A 9,002-nucleotide genomic window follows, 5' to 3' on the forward strand; every position below is an offset into this window, starting at 1 on the left:
TCCATCATGGACAATACCATAAACAAACATTTATAATGAGTGGCTCTCCACCGGCCCTCACCACCTCCCCTCTTCCCTCCCCCACCCTAAATAGCCCATATCACTACACCAAAGATGACCCCTTCCATCCGTTAGATAAGCCAAAGTAAATCAATATTTTTCATTCAGGCCCTTAGGGTCTATCGTATTGAGACGCCCAATCCAAGTTCTTTCCATCCCCTGTCGTTGTGCCCTGGACCAACTCCCATTTGTCTCCAAGCCAAAGATACTCAAACCGTCCACTGCATGTATGCCAAAATGCGCATACAACACCGTAGTCTTATTACCCTTAGCTATCTGGTATAGGTGTTGCTTCAGTCTAACCTGTAATGCATTCTTTGTTTCTCCTATGTAAATCTTTTGGCACAATTTGCACTTAATTCCGTAGATCAAGTTTACAGTGGACAGTTCGATCCTCTGTCTTACAAGGAACCCCAACCCCGAAAAAGCATTAGCAACATACTTTGGTTTCCCCAAATATTTATCCAATTTATTAGGTACCCTTTTCGTCTGAAAGGCAGAGTGGACCAGACTGTCCCCGAGATTTTTATTTCTTCTATACGCTGAGATTACTCTACAATCTACCAGTCCCTCCACCACTTGTTGGGCCTCCCTGAAATTGGACCTCAAGTTCCTGCCAAAACCACTTAAATTCCCAGAGTATGTTGTAACAAATGGTATCAAAGTATGTGTTTCCACTGTTTTATTGTATCCCCCTTCCCTACCAAATAATTCCTGTACTTCCATCTTTATTCCCCTAAGGAAACGTTTGGAGTATCCCCGTGGCCCCAAGGCTTTAAAAAGTATAGTTGTGGCCTCCTCCACATGCTCACCCAATGTGCAGATTCTGTTGAACCGAATCAGCTGGGATTTAATGATCCCTCTGAAAGTATGTTTTGGATGGTAACTTGCTTTATGTAACAAGGTATGCCTATCAGTCTCCTTAAAGAAAACTTTAGTGGCCAATGATTTAATTACCCCATCTGAGGGTATCATTAGGACCTGAGTGTCCAAAAACTCTAGTTTTTCCCTTTGTATATTGTGGGAGGTTGTAATGGCCGGATGATGTGTATTAAGAATTTCTAAGAAGCACTCAAAGTCTTGCATAGAACTCACCCAAATTCCAAAAATATCATCCAAATACCTAAGATATAGAAAAGGAAGGATCTGGCACTTAAGAAAAGCCGTCTCTTCCCAGAAGCCCATATATAAGTTAGCAAAGGCCGGAGCAAATTTCTTACCCATGGCAGTCCCATGAATCTGAAGATAGAACTCATCATTAAAATTAAAATCGTTCCTCAAGAGACTAAGCTCCAACAGATCTAAGATTTCCTTATCCGGACGCTGAGGATCAGGAAATCTATCAAATGCCTGTTTTATCGCCCGCAGTCCCAAAGAGGTTTCAATGTTTGTATATAATGAGTTGATATCTATTGAAAATAAAAACGCCCCTAGTGGTAATTCAAGGCCTTTAAGTTTATCCACAAAATCATATGTATCCTTAACATAAGAAGCATGCCTCTGGGATAACGGATTAATAAAGTAATCAATATATTCTGCAATTCGGTACGATTCCGATCCGCAGTCACTAACAATTGGGCGGCCACTAGGAATCTGAAAGGGCACAGACCACTCTTCCAAAGGTTTATGAATTTTTGGAAGGAGATAGAATTGTCGCGGTCTTGGCTCCTCGGGGCCCAGCAGGTAAGTATATTGCTTGGACGAAATAAACTTATTTTCCAGCAATTCCGCCAATATCACCTTGATCCTTTTTTGAGTTTCAGATTGGATAGAGTGATCTAACGGGACATAATTTTTCACGTTATTTAGTTGCCTGTTAGCCTCCAACAAATACTGTACTCTGTCCATAATTACAATCTGTGATCCTTTATCCGCTGGTTTGATAACTATACTCTGGTTGGACCCCAATGATTTAATAATATCCCGCTCCAGTTCCGTGATATTACCCCCAGTGACTGGACCCGGTCGGAACCTCCTAAATGCATCCAGATCCTTCCTAATCAACGTCCGAATGGATGGAGACATGGATTGTACTCTAGGTTCCCAAGAAGAGGGATCTGTAAATGGCACAAAGGGGATATCAGTTACATAGTTAAAATGATCCAACAATTTTAATCTCCTATGGTATAGGTGAAGGTCCCTTCGAAGCTCTATCCTATCCATTATTCTGGGGGTGGGGATAAAAGATAATCCCCGTTCCAATACCTTTCTTTCCATCTCAGAAAGCCTATATGAGTGTGAAAGGTTAGTGATATTTGAATATGGAGCTGTATCAGGGCACTGTACTCCTCTTACATGTTTAAATTATCCAACCAATAGTTCAAGATCAAATTTCCTGTTTCAGGTGTCCAGTGTACTGGGTCACGTAGCAGTGTATGGAACCTAAGTTTGCTAATCTCCGGTAAATAGTTACATTGCTCTAGGATTTTTTGGTTAAGTTGATCCAAGAGCATCTGTTGATGTTTTTCCAATCTATCCGAGTAGTTGATAATTGGCACGTAAAGTATTGCATTGGGAAATTTACTTTCCGCCACTTTCAACAGTTGTTGTAGTTGTTTCCAGGAGGTCAACGCCAGCTGTTTCAAAAGGCAGTTGTTTAAACCCCGGATAGAACCACCTTCTCCACCGTTGGGTGTTCTGCCAATTTTTCTAGTACCCCTTTTAGATGGTAAAATGTTGCCCCAGGGAAGCTGTCTGCTTGCACTCTGGGGTCAGCAAACCTAGGTATCCGTGAGATATTGGAGTCTCCAATTATAACAATTGGTTTTCTAATTGTAAGTTCCCAATCCCGAATTTTTCTAATAGAATTTGGGTGCCTAACTGGTTCAAAACAGGTGGATATAGGCTTTCTATCAGGTAGGTCAATCACTGGGATGGAAAAAGGGACCACCGGGTGTGCCTCAGCTGGGACTAATCCTACTATTTTACTCCTACCTTGACCAATGTGCGGAGTCCCCGAAGAGAGCAGCAGCGGGGGAACCGGAGTGGCAGCAATATGGGACCCCCAGGGGGCTCAGACAAGGGCATAATCAAGGAACATTCCGTTTTGTTGCCACTTATCATCATATGTTCATCCCCCTCCGGTCCCAAGAGCAGCCCCCACGGCTCCCGCCCCCTCCAGCTCCGGGGTCCTCCTGGCCAGAGTCAGATAAAGAGGTAATTGTATTACTACATTGTAGGATAACATTACTATATAAAGACCTCTTAGGACTATTAACAAGAGCAGGCCTCACCTGTGTTTGCTTCCCACTATCAGTATCAGTCCCCCCTGGCACTATCTCTGTGGTCAATGGATCTCCAGCAGGTACTTGGGGTCTAGGGGAATATACCTCAGCCGTAACTGAAACAATTTTCCCCCCCAGGCTCACTGGATCTAGCTCTAGAGCTGCTAGCACGGGAGATCTCCTAAGGGAGCTCCCCTAGGTCCATGTTTAGACCCACTATGGACTAGTCCATCCACCGGACTACCCCTCCCACCCCCTGCACCCTACTGGGAGCTGGAAACAGGGCACCCGACAAGGGCGGAAAGTCCTCCATAGTCAACTGGCCTGGGCCTGCCACCTCACTGGCATCCATGCTGGCCTTGGGAAGCATGGCCTTTAACGTTGCCACTGATGACTGCGTAAACTTGCGTCTATACCTAGTCCTTGCCCAAGCCACCGCTCGCTCAAAGGAATTGATATCAAATCTCCCCACCTCCCCTAAGCCCGCTGCCAGGACTGAATCATAATGCTCCACCAAGATACCCATATTGGTGTCCATCCAGTGGTCCGTATTTTCCTTCACCAATGCCAGAGTGCTGGGGTTGGGTGAGGAAGGCTTAATAAAAGCTGTAAGTCTAACAACCTGTTTCATCATGCCCGGTGGGAAAGACCCATTCCTTTGTAGTTCTGCTAAAATTTCTGCATGATGGATGGCTTGTAATAATTTAAAATACTGCTTAGTTAATTTTGGGTCGAAAGGGTTAGGGTTAGGGTTAGGGTTAGGGTTAGGGTTAGGGTTAGGGTTAGGTTAGGGTTAGGGTTAGGGTTACAGAATGGGTTAGGGTTAGGCCCAGGTTAGGGTTAGGTTCTGGGAAGGGTCATCTTCAGGGCCACCCCAGGGTTAATGACCAGGGCCAGGCCAAAAGCAATAAAGGCCAGGTCCCAGCTGAGTCCTCTACTACAGGCCTAGGCCAGGCCAAACAAATTATGTTAAAGGATCAGGAACCTTAGGCCAGGGCCAGGGCCAAAAGCCAGGCCAAAATTAGAAGAAAAAAAAACATTTTCGTAAAGGGACAAGATTTAAAACCAAGTTAAAAGGCCAAAAGGCCACTGTCAGGGCCAGGGCCAGGCCAATTTTAAGGCCAGGGCCAGGGCCAGGCCAGGGCCAGGCCAGGCCAGGGCCAGGCCAGGCCAGGCCAGGCCAGGCCAGGCCAGGCCAGGGCCAGGTAGGCCAGGGCCAGGCCAGGCCAGGCCATGGCCATTTAACCAGGCCAGGCCAGGGCCAGGACTTAGCAAGGCCAGGTTAGGGCCAGGCCAGGCCAAAGCCAGGCCAGGGTTAGGGCCAGGAAGGCCAGGCCAGGCCAGGCCAGGCCAGGTTAGGGTTAGGTTAGGCCAGGCCATTAGGGGCCAGGCCAGGGCCAGGCCAGGTTAGGCCAGGCCAGGAGGGCCAGGCCAGGCCAGGTTAGGCCAGGGTTAGAAAAGGTTAGGTTATAGGTTAGGTTAGGGTTAGGTTAGGGTTAGGTTAGGGTTAGCCAGGTTAGGGTTAACATTGAAAGGCCAGTCCAGGTTAGGGGGTTAGGGTTAGGGTTAGGTTAGGGCCAAATTAAAAAAACAGGGAGGGTTAGGTTAGGTCAGGGTCAGGGTTAGGGTTAGGGTTAGGGTAAGGGTTAGGTTAGGGTTAGGTTAGGGTTAGGGTTAGGGTTAGGGTTAGGGTTAGGGTTAGGGTTAGGGTTAGGTTAGGGTTAGGGTTAGGGTTAGGTTAGGTTAGGGTTAGGGGTTAGGGTTAGGGTTAGGGTTAGGGTTAGGGTTAGGGTTAGAGGGTTAGGTTAGGGTTAGGGTTAGGGTTAGGGTTAGGGTTAGGGTTAGGGTTAGGGTTAGGGTTAGGGTTAGGTTAGGGTTAGGGTTAGGGTTAGGGGTTAGGTTAGGGTTAGGGTTAGAGGGTTAGGTTAGGGTTAGGGTTAGGGTTAGGGTTAGGGTTAGGGTTAGGGTTAGGGTTAGGGTTAGGGTTAGGGTTAGGGTTAGGTTAGGTGAAATGAGAAACAGACGAATCTGGTGTGCACTGGCACAGGCAACCACTTTAAAGTAAATGGTGAGACTTGTGTATTATATACTTTAAAAGACTAGAAAAACCATATAAAAAAAGGGGAAAAAAAGGGGGACCAAAATGAAACATTAAAAATAAGGCTTAAGTTAGGCCAGAAATTCTATATTTAAGAAAAAGGCCAATGCTAAACTCAGAGCAGTCGTCTCGGATTAGAAATAAATATAGAAAGTGTAGAAATTTAGAAATAGATGTAGAGAGTGTAGAAATTCAAACTAGATATGAAAGTGTAGGGACACAAAGCCAGAGCTAAAACTTAGGCTGGAAATTTGAAAACCATAGGTCAAGGTCCAAGTTCAAATTCGGATTATCATAAGGGTCAGAATTAAAACACCAGTCAGGGTTGAGTCAAAAATCAGATATCAGAATCTAAGGGTTCAAGGTTAGGGTTGAGGTTAGGGTTAGGGTTAGGGCCAGGGTTAGGGTAACTTGGGTTAAGGTTAGGGTTAAGGTTAGGATTAGGTTTAAGGTTAGGGTTAGAATTAGGGTTAGGGTTAGGGTAACTTGGGTTAGGGTTAGGGCCAGGGTAACTTGAGTTAAGGTTAAGGTTAAGGTTAGGATTAGGTTTAAGGTTAGGGTTAGAATTAGGGTTAGGGTTAGGGTAACTTGGGTTAGGGTTAGGATTAGGGTTAGGGTTAGGGCCAGGGTTAGGGTAACTTGGGTTAAGGTTAAGGTTAGGATTAGGTTTAAGGTTAGGGTTAGAATTAGGGTTAGGGTAACTTGGGTTAAGGTTAGGGTTAAGGTTAGGATTGAGGTTAAGGTTAGAATTAGGGTTAGGATAGAGGTTAGGGTCAGGGTTAAATTCAATAAAAGATTAGGCATGAGGGTCTCAGGGTTAGGGGTACCTAGGGTCTAAGGTTAAAATTCAGGTTAGGGTCTACCAGGTGAGCCACCCGACTAAAATAAATAAATAAACAAACAAAAACAAACACAAAATAAGTGCTATAAAAATATCCAAATAATCCAATAAAACCACACCACACTAAAAGATCAAGGATATGATAAAAAATAAGTGCCATCATTTTTGTGATCCGTAAATAAATCCATAAATAAATAAAAACCACACCACACTAGAAAATCAAAAATATAGTAAAAATAAGTGCCATCGTTTTTGTGGTCCGTAAATAAATCCATAAATAATTGAATAAAAAAAACAATCATAAGTGCTATCAGACAATGGCAAATCCATCATGGACAATACCATAAACAAACATTTATAATGAGTGGCTCTCCACCGGCCCTCACCACCTCCCCTCTTCCCTCCCCCACCCTAAATAGCCCATGTCACTACACCAAAGATGACCCCTTCCATCCGTTAGATAAGCCAAAGTAAATCAATATTTTTCATTCAGGCCCTTAGGGTCTATCGTATTGAGACGCCCAATCCAAGTTCTTTCCATCCCCTGTCGTTGTGCCCTGGACCAACTCCCATTTGTCTCCAAGCCAAAGATACTCAAACCGTCCACTGTATGTATGCCAAAATGCGCATACAACACCGTAGTCTTATTACCCTTAGCTATCTGGTATAGGTGTTGCTTCAGTCTAACCTGTAATGCATTCTTTGTTTCTCCTATGTAAATCTTTTGGCACAATTTGCACTTAATTCCGTAGATCAAGTTTACAGTGGACAGTTCGATCCTCTGTCTTACAAGGAACCCCAACCCCGAAAAAGCATTAGCAACATACTTTGGTTTCCCCAAATATTTATCCAATTTATTAGGTACCCTTTTCGTCTGAAAGGCAGAGTGGACCAGACTGTCCCCGAGATTTTTATTTCTTCTATACGCTGAGATTACTCTACAATCTACCAGTCCCTCCACCACTTGTTGGGCCTCCCTGAAATTGGACCTCAAGTTCCTGCCAAAACCACTTAAATTCCCAGAGTATGTTGTAACAAATGGTATCAAAGTATGTGTTTCCACTGTTTTATTGTATCCCCTTCCCTACCAAATAATTCCTGTACTTCCATCTTTATTCCCCTAAGGAAACGTTTGGAGTATCCCCGTGGCCCCAAGGCTTTAAAAAGTATAGTTGTGGCCTCCTCCACATGCTCACCCAATGTGCAGATTCTGTTGAACCGAATCAGCTGGGATTTAATGATCCCTCTGAAAGTATGTTTTGGATGGTAACTTGCTTTATGTAACAAGGTATGCCTATCAGTCTCCTTAAAGAAAACTTTAGTGGCCAATGATTTAATTACCCCATCTGAGGGTATCATTAGGACCTGAGTGTCCAAAAACTCTAGTTTTTCCCTTTGTATATTGTGGGAGGTTGTAATGGCCGGATGATGTGTATTAAGAGTTTCTAAGAAGCACTCAAAGTCTTGCATAGAACTCACCCAAATTCCAAAAATATCATCCAAATACCTAAGATATAGAAAAGGAAGGATCTGGCACTTAAGAAAAGCCGTCTCTTCCCAGAAGCCCATATATAAGTTAGCAAAGGCCGGAGCAAATTTCTTACCCATGGCAGTCCCATGAATCTGAAGATAGAACTCATCATTAAAATTAAAATCGTTCCTCAAGAGACTAAGCTCCAACAGATCTAAGATTTCCTTATCCGGACGCTGAGGATCAGGAAACCTATCAAATGCCTGTTTTATCGCCCGCAGTCCCAAAGAGGTTTCAATGTTTGTATATAATGAGTTGATATCTATTGAAAATAAAAACGCCCCTAGTGGTAATTCAAGGCCTTTAAGTTTATCCACAAAATCATATGTATCCTTAACATAAGAAGCATGCCTCTGGGATAACGGATTAATAAAGTAATCAATATATTCTGCAATTCGGTACGATTCCGATCCGCAGTCACTAACAATTGGGCGGCCACTAGGAATCTGAAAGGGCACAGACCACTCTTCCAAAGGTTTATGAATTTTTGGAAGGAGATAGAATTGTCGCGGTCTTGGCTCCTCGGGGCCCAGCAGGTAAGTATATTGCTTGGACGAAATAAACTTATTTTCCAGCAATTCCGCCAATATCACCTTGATCCTTTTTTGAGTTTCAGATTGGATAGAGTGATCTAACGGGACATAATTTTTCACGTTATTTAGTTGCCTGTTAGCCTCCAACAAATACTGTACTCTGTCCATAATTACAATCTGTGATCCTTTATCCGCTGGTTTGATAACTATACTCTGGTTGGACCCCAATGATTTAATAATATCCCGCTCCAGTTCCGTGATATTACCCCCAGTGACTGGACCCGGTCGGAACCTCCTAAATGCATCCAGATCCTTCCTAATCAACGTCCGAATGGATGGAGACATGGATTGTACTCTAGGTTCCCAAGAAGAGGGATCTGTAAATGGCACAAAGGGGATATCAGTTACATAGTTAAAATGATCCAACAATTTTAATCTCCTATGGTATAGGTGAAGGTCCCTTCGAAGCTCTATCCTATCCATTATTCTGGGGGTGGGGATAAAAGATAATCCCCGTTCCAATACCTTTCTTTCCATCTCAGAAAGCCTATATGAGTGTGAAAGGTTAGTGATATTTGAATATGGAGCTGTATCAGGGCACTGTACTCCTCTTACATGTTTAAATTATCCAACCAATAGTTCAAGATCAAATTTCCTGTTTCAGGTGTCCAGTGTACTGGGTCACGTAGCAGTGTATGGAACCTAAGTTTGCTAA

Source organism: Oncorhynchus masou, unplaced genomic scaffold (assembly GCF_036934945.1).
Source record: "Oncorhynchus masou masou isolate Uvic2021 unplaced genomic scaffold, UVic_Omas_1.1 unplaced_scaffold_2057, whole genome shotgun sequence".
In the NCBI taxonomy this organism is placed as follows: domain Eukaryota; kingdom Metazoa; phylum Chordata; class Actinopteri; order Salmoniformes; family Salmonidae; genus Oncorhynchus; species Oncorhynchus masou.